The sequence below is a fragment of the Oncorhynchus gorbuscha genome, linkage group LG09 (assembly GCF_021184085.1).
Source record: "Oncorhynchus gorbuscha isolate QuinsamMale2020 ecotype Even-year linkage group LG09, OgorEven_v1.0, whole genome shotgun sequence".
Classification (NCBI taxonomy): domain Eukaryota; kingdom Metazoa; phylum Chordata; class Actinopteri; order Salmoniformes; family Salmonidae; genus Oncorhynchus; species Oncorhynchus gorbuscha.
In genome coordinates this window covers 99,641,840-99,653,001 of record NC_060181.1, presented here as the reverse complement: position 1 = coordinate 99,653,001, position 11,162 = coordinate 99,641,840, and positions in this window count along the sequence as shown.

Sequence of the window (11,162 nt, the reverse complement as noted above, 5' to 3'; positions counted from 1 at the left end):
CTGCCTGAGTCCAGGCCCCCTCTGTGGGAGGTCAGACAGACTGCCTGAGTCCAGGCCCCTCTGTGGGAGGTCAGACAGACTGCCTGAGTCCAGGCCCCCTCTGTGGGAGGTCAGACAGACTGCCTGCCAGGCCCCTCTGTGGGAGGTCAAAGTGGCCAATTTGTGAGGAAGATCAGAGTCTGGGAAGCATTGTGCTTTTTATGAGTCAATGCAGGGAAAATGGGAGTTAAACAGGTCTATAAAAATGACTTGTTTGTTCTTTTGTTTGCAAGGTTAGACCAGATTATATTACATTGCCTGTAGCCTAAATGTGTGAAATGCTATTATACATCTGTTTGGCTGGGTCTCGAGAACCAGTTTGCTACAATTAGATTTGGCCTACATACAATTCACTATAGGTACTCAGAAACAATCTGTTTTTCATGAGGAACTTCCCATATTCCCCCAGTAGCCAGGTACAAGAGGAGAGAAAAGGACCAGGCTGCATCTTTTAGTCAAAGGTAAATCAACAGTGAATTTCACTAGACTGTAATCATGTTTCCCCAGTAGGACAGCAGGGTTCCATAGGCCTGTTAAACCAGGCTGCATCTTTTAGTCAAAGGTTAAAGGTTAATCAACAGTGAATTTCACTAGACTGTAATCATGTTTCCCCAGTAGGACAGCAGGGCTCCATAGGCCTGTTAAACCAGGCTGCATCTTTTAGTCAAAGGTTAAAGGTTAATCAACAGTGAATTTCACTAGACTGTAATCATGTTTCCCCAGTAGGACAGCAGGGCTCCATAGGCCTGTTAAACCAGGCTGCATCTTTTAGTCAAAGGTTAAAGGTTAATCAACAGTGAATTTCACTAGACTGTAATCATGTTTCCCCAGTAGGACAGCAGGGCTCCATAGGCCTGTTAAACCAGGCTGCATCTTTTAGTCAAAGGTTAAAGGTTAATCAACAGTGAATTTCACTAGACTGTAATCATGTTTCCCAGTAGGACAGCAGGGCTCCATAGGCCTGTTAAACCAGGCTACACCAACAGAATAGTATGGTCACTATGGGAGATCTTTATTACATTGTAATAAATACAGCCATTAGATTAATGAGTATTTGTCTCCATTTGATATAATTATGTCTGATTATTTTTCCCTGTATTATATGCCTTTAAATAGCGCTTCAGGTTTGAACAGGGAAGCCCAAAAATAACTTTTATTGGTAGATTCTCTGGAAAATATTAAACCCTAGTTGGGTTTAGAGACATTAGTGTCTGGAGACAGGATGGGTCTATAGACTAGTGTCTAGGAGACAGGACTGAGGTTGGGTCTATAGACTAGTGTCTAGAAGGAGACAGGGAGGGAGAGGGGCTGAGGTTGGGTCTATAGACTCTATAGACCCAACCTCAGTCCTGTCTCCTTCTAGACCCACTAGTCTATAGACCCAACCTCAGTCCCTCTCCCTCCCTGTCTCCTTCTAGACACTAGTCTATAGACCCAACCTCAGTCCCTCTCCCTCCTTGTCTCCTTCTAGACACTAGTCTATAGACCCAACCTCAGTCCCTCTCCCTGTCTCCTTCTAGACACTAGTCTATAGACCCAACCTCAGTCCCTCTCCCCCTGTCTCCTTCTAGACACTAGTCTATAGACCCAACCTCAGTCCCTCTCCCTCCTGTCTCCTTCTAGACACTAGTCTATAGACCCAACCTCAGTCCCTCTCCCTCTTTGTCTCCTTCTAGACACTAGTCTATAGACCCAACCTCAGTCCCTCTCCCTCCTTGTCTCCTTCTAGACACTAGTCTATAGACCCAACCTCAGTCCCTCTCCCTCCTTGTCTCCTTCTAGACACTAGTCTATATACCCAACCTCAGCCCCTCTCCCTGTCTCCTAGACACTAGTCTATAGACCCAACCTCAGCCCCTCTCCCTGTCTCCTAGACACTAGTCTATAGACCCAACCTCAGCCCCTCTCCCTGTCTCCTAGACACTAGTCTATAGACCCAACCTCAGCCCCCTCTCCCTGTCTCCTAGACACTAGTCTATAGACCCAACCTCAGTCCCTCTCCCTGTCTCCTTCTAGACACTAGTCTATAGACCCAACCTCAGCCCCTCTCCCTGTCTCCTTCTAGACACTAGTCTATAGACCCAACCTCAGACCCTAGTCTCCCTGTCTCCCTTCTAGACACTAGTCTATAGACCCAACCTCAGCCCCTCTCCCTGTCTCCTTCTAGACACTAGTCTATAGACCCAACCTCAGCCCCTCTCCCTGTCTCCTTCGAGGCACTCTCTATAGACCCAACCTCAGCCCCTCTCCCTCCCTGTCTCCTTCTAGACACTAGTCTATAGACCCAACCTCAGCCCCTCTCCCTGTCTCCTTCTAGACACTAGTCTATAGACCCAACCTCAGTCCCTCTCCCTCCCTGTCTCCTTCTAGACACTAGTCTATAGACCCAACCTCAGTCCCTCTCCCTCCTTCTAGACACTCTATAGACCCAACCTCAGTCCCTCTCCCCTAGACACTAGTCTATAGACCCAACCTCAGCCCCTCTCCCTGTCTTCTTCTAGACAGACCCAACCTCAGTCCCCTCTCCCTGTCTCCTTCTAGACACTAGTCTATAGACAACCTCAGTCCCTCTCCCTGTCTCCTTCGAGGCACTAGAAATGTAACCCAAGTCAACCTCCAAAAGGAAAATTTTGAAAAAATGAATTTTTTGTCAAACTTATCACCCCTTAAAAAGTGCTTTCTGGACCGTTTTTTGAAAAAAAAAATGATTTTTTTTTTGTCAATTACACATGTGTAAGAACTGTATGAATACACTTTTGTCCAATTTTATTATCATTTAAAAAAATATATTTTTTTACATGCGCATAAGTAATATGTTTTGTCCATTTTCAATATGATTTCATAGGATGTCATAAGGTGAATGCACTAATTTGTAAGTCGCTCTGGATAAGAGCGTCTGCTAAATGACTTAAATGTAAATATAGGAAGTCAAAAATGTCAAAATTTTGTAAAAACTTCACACAGCCTTAAAGTGCTTTCTGGACCATTTTTCGAAATTCTTTCGAATTTTGTGTCAATTACACACATTAGAACTGTATCAACATACTTTTGTCCAATTTTATTATCATATTTTTATTTATTTTTTAAATGCGCATAAGGAATATGTTTTGTCCATTTTCAATATGATTTCATAGGAAATCAAGTCACTTTTTTGGGGGCCAAATGCCATAAGAAATTTGACATGCTCAAAAATCCTGCAGAAATGCTAAATTGACTGGCCTGATGAACACAGGATGGCCTGGCAGTGATAGTTGTACCTTTCCATCGCTCGTTGTGTTGACTTCTTCATGTCCATTTTGTGATGTTTTTTTCACTATAGAATCATATTGCAAATGCACGTGCATTGTTGTGCAACTGGTGATTGAAAATAGGCACCTGGTAACCCAAAAATAAAAAATATGGTTGTAAATGCATTTACCGGGACTCCTATTGTCCATGCCCGCTATGGGAGTACCCTACTACGGCCCTCTATCCATGGGCGTCCTTATACATCCGTGCAACTGGTGATTTGAAATAGGCACCTGGTAACCTAAAAATAAAAATATGGTGATTTCATTATGTCCAATTGTTTGTTTTCTTACTTTTGCAAAGTCACTGTGCATTTGCAATATGGTTCAATGGGCAGGTACCATCACGAATTTGTCATGCTATAAAAATCCTGCAGGAATGCGAAACTGACTAGCCTGATGAACACAGGATGGCCTGGCAGTGATAGTTGCTCCTTTCCATCGCTCATTGCGTTGACTTCATCATGTCTATTTGGTGATGTTTTTCACTGTTGAATCATATTGCAAATGCATGTGCGTTATTGTGCAACTGGTAACCCAAATATAAAAATATGGTGATTTTCATTATGTCCAATTGTTTGTTTTCTTACTTTTGCAAAGTCACTGTGCATTTGCAATATGGTTCAATGGGCAGTTACCATCATGAATTTGTCATGCTATAAAAATCCTGCAGGAATGTGAAATTGACTGGCCCGATGAACTCGGGATGGCTGGGCAGTGATTCTGGTTCATCTCAATGGCTCGTTAGGGTTGATTTCAGAATGTCACTTTGGCGATGGTACCTCACTGTTTAAACATATTGCAAATGGACAAGAGTCACCAGCAAGTCACCGTCCATCAGTCAATTAGATATCATTCTGACACCAAACTGATACAAACTGACACTAAACCCACTTTTTTCCAACTCGTTTAGTAGCCAACTATCACATACTTCAGAGCTGGCCCACAATTCACAACGCCTTCGGTTCAAACCATTAAAAAAACATAAAACACGTAGTTACGTTCTAGCTGCAGGTCCATTTCTTATGTTATGAGTAGGCCTAGCTGAGGCGATCCCCGAATCCCAAGTTTCGGCTCGATCGGTCATTTGGTGTCCGAGCAAAAGCCTAATTGCTGCTGAAAATCCACTTTTTCCATGACTTGCTACGGGGTCCTTGAATGAGCTATCGGGCAGAAACGTTGGAGTCTGTCTATATGGGCCGAGACGGTCGCAATGCACCTAGTCTTGTGTCTCTGAGACTTTTCTAAATGTCGTCATTTTCGTAAGGGTCAAAATGAATTGAAGTCATTGCAAATGTACGAATCTGTTTCTCGGTCCGAGAACCGTCTAGAGCCACATAACTCACCACGCACTATTGACCGGAGGTCTAGAACAGGATTCTAAAGTTTCGGAACTCTAGGTCTGACGGTTCTTTAAAAGTTCCAACAAGGTTAACTAATGCAGGCAGTGTATGCCTCTATGCACCCCAATGGGTCCCTACTTCCAAGCTGTGTGTGTGTGTGATTTAGTTTTCCTTTGACATTTTATGGGAAAAATGACTGATTTACAGTTCATGGGGTTGCCTAATCACATATATGAAGTTTTGGAAAGATCTGACCTTTTTTAACCCCTTAAAACAGCCCAAGAGACACCAATTATGGCACTTCCGGTTGGCACAGGAAGCTATAAGTCAACACATATCCTCATTGGGGTATGCTTTTACAGAATCCTGAGTTTTAAGTCCTCACGTTAAGAACTGACTGATTTACACAGGGTTGAATGCACTATGTCTATCAAACTGCAGGCAGGGTATGGATAAACACTTTTGGGGTGATTTTAACCACTTCCGGTTGGTCCAGGAAGCTTAGAATCAACAGACCTCGTAGTGGCCTGATGGACTGTCATCGAAGACAGGTTCATACGACATTCATAACCCACATAGGCTTCAGATTGAAATTAGAGGTGCAGGCAATGTATTCCTATGGGGAGAGAAGTCAATGCAAACTGTTTGATGTAAACACCTTCTTTTAACTGTTAAGGGTTAATGCCACACGGTCAAGGTTAGGCTTGCACGGATCGGGAGGACCTTAGGAACGTTCCTGAGGTCGATTTGTGCTTCTCACCTTAACGGTTCTCTCTCTGTCACCCAAAAGCAAATGACATTGAGGGCCAGCCTTCATTTTGGGCCTACTTTTCTAATGGTCGCTGTGCTTAGACCGAGCGAGCTACGCGAGCAAGCGGGGCATCTTGTTGAACTCGGCACGGCCTAGACTCTAGGCCCTAGAGAATATGGAAATGCCATTGTAGGCTTTGTGTGTCTTTAAGCACCACTTTGTCACTCCATCCTTGCTGTGTTTGTGTGTGTGTGTGTGTGTGTGTGTGTGTGTGTGTGTGTGTGTGTGTGTGTGTGTGTGTGTGTGAGAGAGAGCTTTTCTTTGACATCTGTTGGGAGAAATGACTGACTTACAGTTTATGGGGGTTGCCTAATCACACATATGAAGTTTTGAAAAGATCTGACCTTTTTAACCCTTGGAAACTGCCACTGTGACACCATTTAAGGCACTTCCGGTTGGCACAGGAAGCTATAAATAAACTCATATCCTGATTGGGATATGCCTTTACAGAATCCTGTGTTTTAGAAAATCAGTGTGTGTTAGAAAATCATAGAAAATCACAGAAATCTGCAGAGCTCCACAGCACACTTTAAAAAGATTCGTATGAACACCCTGCAACTGGATCTGTAACCGTTGAAAAAAAAACACCTATCCGTGAACATCACCAATCTGTCATTGTACGATTTCTCTTAAATGACTATAGATAAATGGCTGGTTCTTTTTTTATTGACACCGGAGGCTCCTTGACTTTGACGTGAAGTGGAAAAATAATTTCTCAAAAACCGTTGAGGCCAAGACGCCATCTTGTTCGGGGCCAACTGCCCATTATGCCAAACCTACGCTCACTGAGTTTCGGCTTCAAATATTTTCTGTTTTCGAGATAAGGCCCCGTCGTGAATCGTGATGTTTTGTCCAATAGCAATATGATTGCTTATGCCCTCTTGTGGGATTTTCCGGGACAGCGGAAAAATGACCAAAATCTGTTTATTTTTGTAAACGGAAACCGAATGTCTGACAAAGTTCATTTGACCTACCGGCAAATGACGCCGTCCTTTTACAAACGATTTCGGACGTCTAGTAAGGGACCGTACATTTGCAATATGGACTTTCTCACTAACCATACAGCAACTGCCGAAATGTTCCCTTAAGGTATGTAATATAGACAGTAGATCTAGTGGTCTGTCATAACATAATCTAGCTGGTCTGTCATAATATAATAGAGACAGTAGATCCAGATCTAAATGACTGGTCTGTCTGTCATATAATAGAGACAGTAGATTATAATATAATATAATATAATAGAGACATAGACTGTAGTGTCTAGTAAGGGACAGGGAGGGAGAGGGCTGAGGGTTTCTACAGGCTGTAGGGTCTATTAGAGACAGGGAGAGGGGCTGGGGGTCTCTACAGGCTGTAGGGTCTAGTAAGGGACAGGGACAGGGAGAGGGGCTGCGGGTTTCGACAGACTGTAGGGTCTATTAGAGACAGGGAGAGGGGCCGGGGTTTTCTACAGGCTGTAGTGTCTAGTAAGGGCAGGGAGAGGGGCTGAGGGTTTCTACACACTGTAGTGTCAGGGAGAGAGGAGCTGAGGGTTTCTACAGACTATAGCATCTATTAGAGGCAGGGAGAGGGGCTGAGGGTTTCTATAGTCTATAGTATATATTAGAGGCAGGGCGAGGGGCTGAAGGTTTCTACAGACTATAGTATATATTAGAGGCAAGGAGAGGGGGCTGAAGGTTTCTACAGACTATAGTATATATTAGAGGCAGGGAGAGGGCCTGGGGTTTCTTCAGACTATAGTATATATTAGAGGCAGGAAGAGAGGGCCTAGGGGTTTCTAGAGTCTATAGTATATATTAGAGGCAGGGAGAGGGCCTGGGGGTTTCTAGACTATAGTATATATTAGAGACAGGGAGAGGGGCTGGGGGTTTCTAGACTATAGTATATATTAGAGGCAGGGAGAGGGGCTGGGGTTTCTAGACTATAGTATATATTAGAGACAGGGAGAGGGCCTGGGGTTTCTTGACTATAGTATATATTAGAGAAGGGAGAGGGGCTGGGGGTTTCTAGACTATAGTATATATTAGAGACAGGGAGAGGGCCTGGGGGTTTCTAGACTAGTTGTTGAAGCCAAACCCAGGAATTCATTATGTTCTATTAAAACTGTTTCCAGCGTTAGACAGAGATAATCTTGAAGTTGCAAACCCAGGAGAGAGAGTCACAAAACAGTTTCAGCGTTTAGACAGAGATAATCTTGCTGTTGCACGGAGAGAGAGAGTCACAGAAACCACGTTTAGACAGAGATAATCTTGCTGTTGCACGGAGAGAGAGAGTCACAGAAACCACGTTTAGACAGAGATAATCTTGCTGTTGCACGGAGAGAGAGAGTCACAGAAACCATGTTTGGATTCAATTAACACTTCATTGTGAACAAAACAAACTATTTTCAAAAAACAACAAAATGCTTCCTTGGGAGAGAAGAAAAACCTGGAAATGATCTGAACAGTTCATATCAAGGCAGGGATCCTAGGGCTCCTCGTCTGATTGGTTGGGTTGTTTGACAGCTGTATTGGCTCAGGGCCAGATGTCTTTGTTTCAGTTGAGTAATCACACACACATAGTTGAACCTCGTCCAGCTTCTCTCTGGTTCTCTCTCTTCTCCCCCTCGTTTCTACATTCTGTGACCATAATGAACCACATAAGCCCTGTTTTCTCCATCAGCTCTGTCGTTCCCAAGAAAATACATTTTCCACTAGTAAGCTATTTAGCTACTGCATCAGATAAGGATAATAGAGTAAGGCTACGTCCCAAATGACACCTTATTCCCTTTATAGTGCACAGGCTCTGGGCAAAAGTAGTGCACTACATAGGGAATAGAGGACCATTTAGGACAGTCTAAATTAGGACTGGAAGGACAACAACAAACAAAGTGAGAAATAGAACGAGGACAGCCTGGTCCCAGGTCTGAAACAGAGGTCTGAAACGAGGACAGCCCGGTCCCAGGTCTGAAACAGAACGAGGATAGCCCGGTCCCAGGTCTGAAACAGAACGAGGATAGCCAGAACGGTCCCAGGTCTGAAACAGAACGAGGATAGCCCGGTCCCAGGTCTGAAACAGAACGAGGATAGCCCGGTCCCAGGTCTGAAACAGAACGAGGGATAGCCCCAGGTCCCAGGGACAGCTGGTCCCAAACAGAACGAGGATAGCCCGGTCCCAGGTCTGAAACAGAACGAGGATAGCCCGGTCCCAGGTCTGAAACAGAACGAGGATAGCCCGGTCCCAGGTCTGAAACAGAACGAGGATAGCCCGGTCCCAGGTCTGAAACAGAACGAGGACAGGGTCCCAGGTCTGAAAACAGAACATGGGATAGCCCGGTCCCAGGTCTGTAACAGAACAAGGATTGCCTGGTCCCAGACCTGTTTGTGCTCTAACTCATTTGCTGTCAGTGTAAAACTAGAACCCAGACTAGAACTAGGAGGCCTTGGTTAGGAGATTGTGACCCTCAGATAGAGAGGCAGGAAGTCGTTACAGAACTGTTGGGTTAACATCACGAGTCGTAACCAACGAGTGGGATTGAACAGCAGACACGTGAACACACACACCCTCTCTGATCAGAGCGTGTTTAACCACTCCGTCTCTTCGGAGAGGAAGGCAGGAAGTGTTCCCTGTGTGATGTCGCTGTGATGTCACGCTGGGATTACGGCCCACCACCACCTCTCTGATAGATGATCTCTACATTAGGACAGACAGATAAACCCAACGGGTTACACGCATCATATACACTACAGTCCTCTCCTCCATCTCACACCCCCTTATCTCTCTGCTCAGGGCCAGTCCTGCTGTGTGGGTGAGAGGGGGGCGATAATCCCTGCATACGTGCAGGACTGCAGAGAGAGAAAGTGAAGGGGTGAGTGAATTGGAGAGAGAGGGAGAATTATAGCGTAAGGGAGGGGGGATTGAGTGAATTGGAGAGAGAACGAAAGAGTGAATGAGAGCTGTAGAGAGAGATGGTGAATGAGAGAGAGTTAGAGAAAAGTAGAGCAGGATAGTGTGATTTATGTTTCAGTTTATTTCCTGTGGATTACAGTGATGCGTAGAGAAGCCGTCCCCAAGAGGAAGTCTCCAATTATGGAGCTTTTCACTATAGAGACACACCCAGCTCAGGAGTGTGTGTGTGTGTTTTACAGGGAGTGTGCCTCGGTGCTCTGAACACAGCGTGGGTGGATGTCAGTACAGAAAGACCTCTACCTCTAAATCCCCTTCATCCATCCATCCATCAGACTGACAGGCTGGGATGGTGCTGTACCCAGACAGGCTGGGATGGTGCTGTACCCAGACAGGCTGGGATGGTGCTGTACCCAGACTGGCTGACAGGCTGGGATGGTGCTGTACCCAGACTGGCTGAGGCTGGGATGGTGCTGTACCCAGACAGGCTTGACAGGCTGGGATGGTGCTGTACCCAGACAGGCTGGGATGGTGCTGTACCCAGACTGGCTGACAGGCTGGGATGGTGCTGTACCCAGACAGGCTGGGATGGTGCTGTACAGGGCTGGGATGGTGCTGTACCCAGACTGGCTGACAGGCTGGGATGGTGCTGTACCCAGACAGGCTGGGATGGTGCTGTACCCAGACAGGCTGGGATGGTGCTGTACCCAGACAGGCTGGGATGGTGCTGTACCCAGACAGGCTGGGATGGTGCTGTACCCTGACAGGCTGGGATGGTGCTGTACCCAGGCTGGGATGGTGCTGTACCCAGACTGGATGACAGGCTGGGATGGTGCTGTACCCAGACAGGCTGGGATGGTGCTGTACCCAGACAGGCTGGGATGGTGCTGTACCCAGACAGGCTGGGATGGTGCTGTACCCAGACAGGCTGGGATGGTGCTGTACCCAGACAGGCTGGGATGGTGCTGTACCCAGACTGGCTGGGATGGTGCTGTACCCAGACAGGCTGGGATGGTGCTGTACCCAGACTGGCTGACAGGCTGGGATGGTGCTGTACCCAGACTGACTGACAGACTGGGATGGTGCTGTACCCAGACTGACTGACAGGCTGGGATGGTGCTGTACCCAGACAGGCTGGGATGGTGCTGTACCCTGACAGACTGACAGGCTGGGATCATCTCTGCTGTACCCAGACTGACTGACAGGCTGGGATGGTGCTGTACCCTGACAGACTGGGATGGTGCTGTACCCTACCCAGACTGACTGACAGGCTGGGATGGTGCCCTGTGGTGCTGTACCCAGACACAGGCTGGGATGGTGCTGTACCCAGACAGGCTGGGATGGTGCTGTACCCTGACAGGCTGGGATGGTGCTGTACCCTGACAGGCTGGGATGGTGCTGTACCCAGACAGGCTGGGATGGTGCTGTACCCTGACTGACTGGAATAGTTCTGTACCCAGACAGTCTGGGATGGTGCTGTACCCTGACAGGCTGGGATGGTGCTGTATCCTGACAGACTGACAGGCTGGGATTGTGCTGTACCCTGACAGACTGGGATGGTGCTGTACCCTGACTGACTGACAGGCTGGGATGGTGCTGTACCCAGACTGACTGACAGGCTGGGATGGTGCTGTACCCTGACAGGCTGGGATGGTGCTGTACCCTGACAGGCTGGGATGGTGCTGTACCCTGACTGGATGACAGGCTGGGATGGTGCTGTACCCAGACTGGCTGACAGGCTGGGATGGTGCTGTACCCTGACTGGCTGACAGGCTGGGATGGTGCTGTACCCTGACT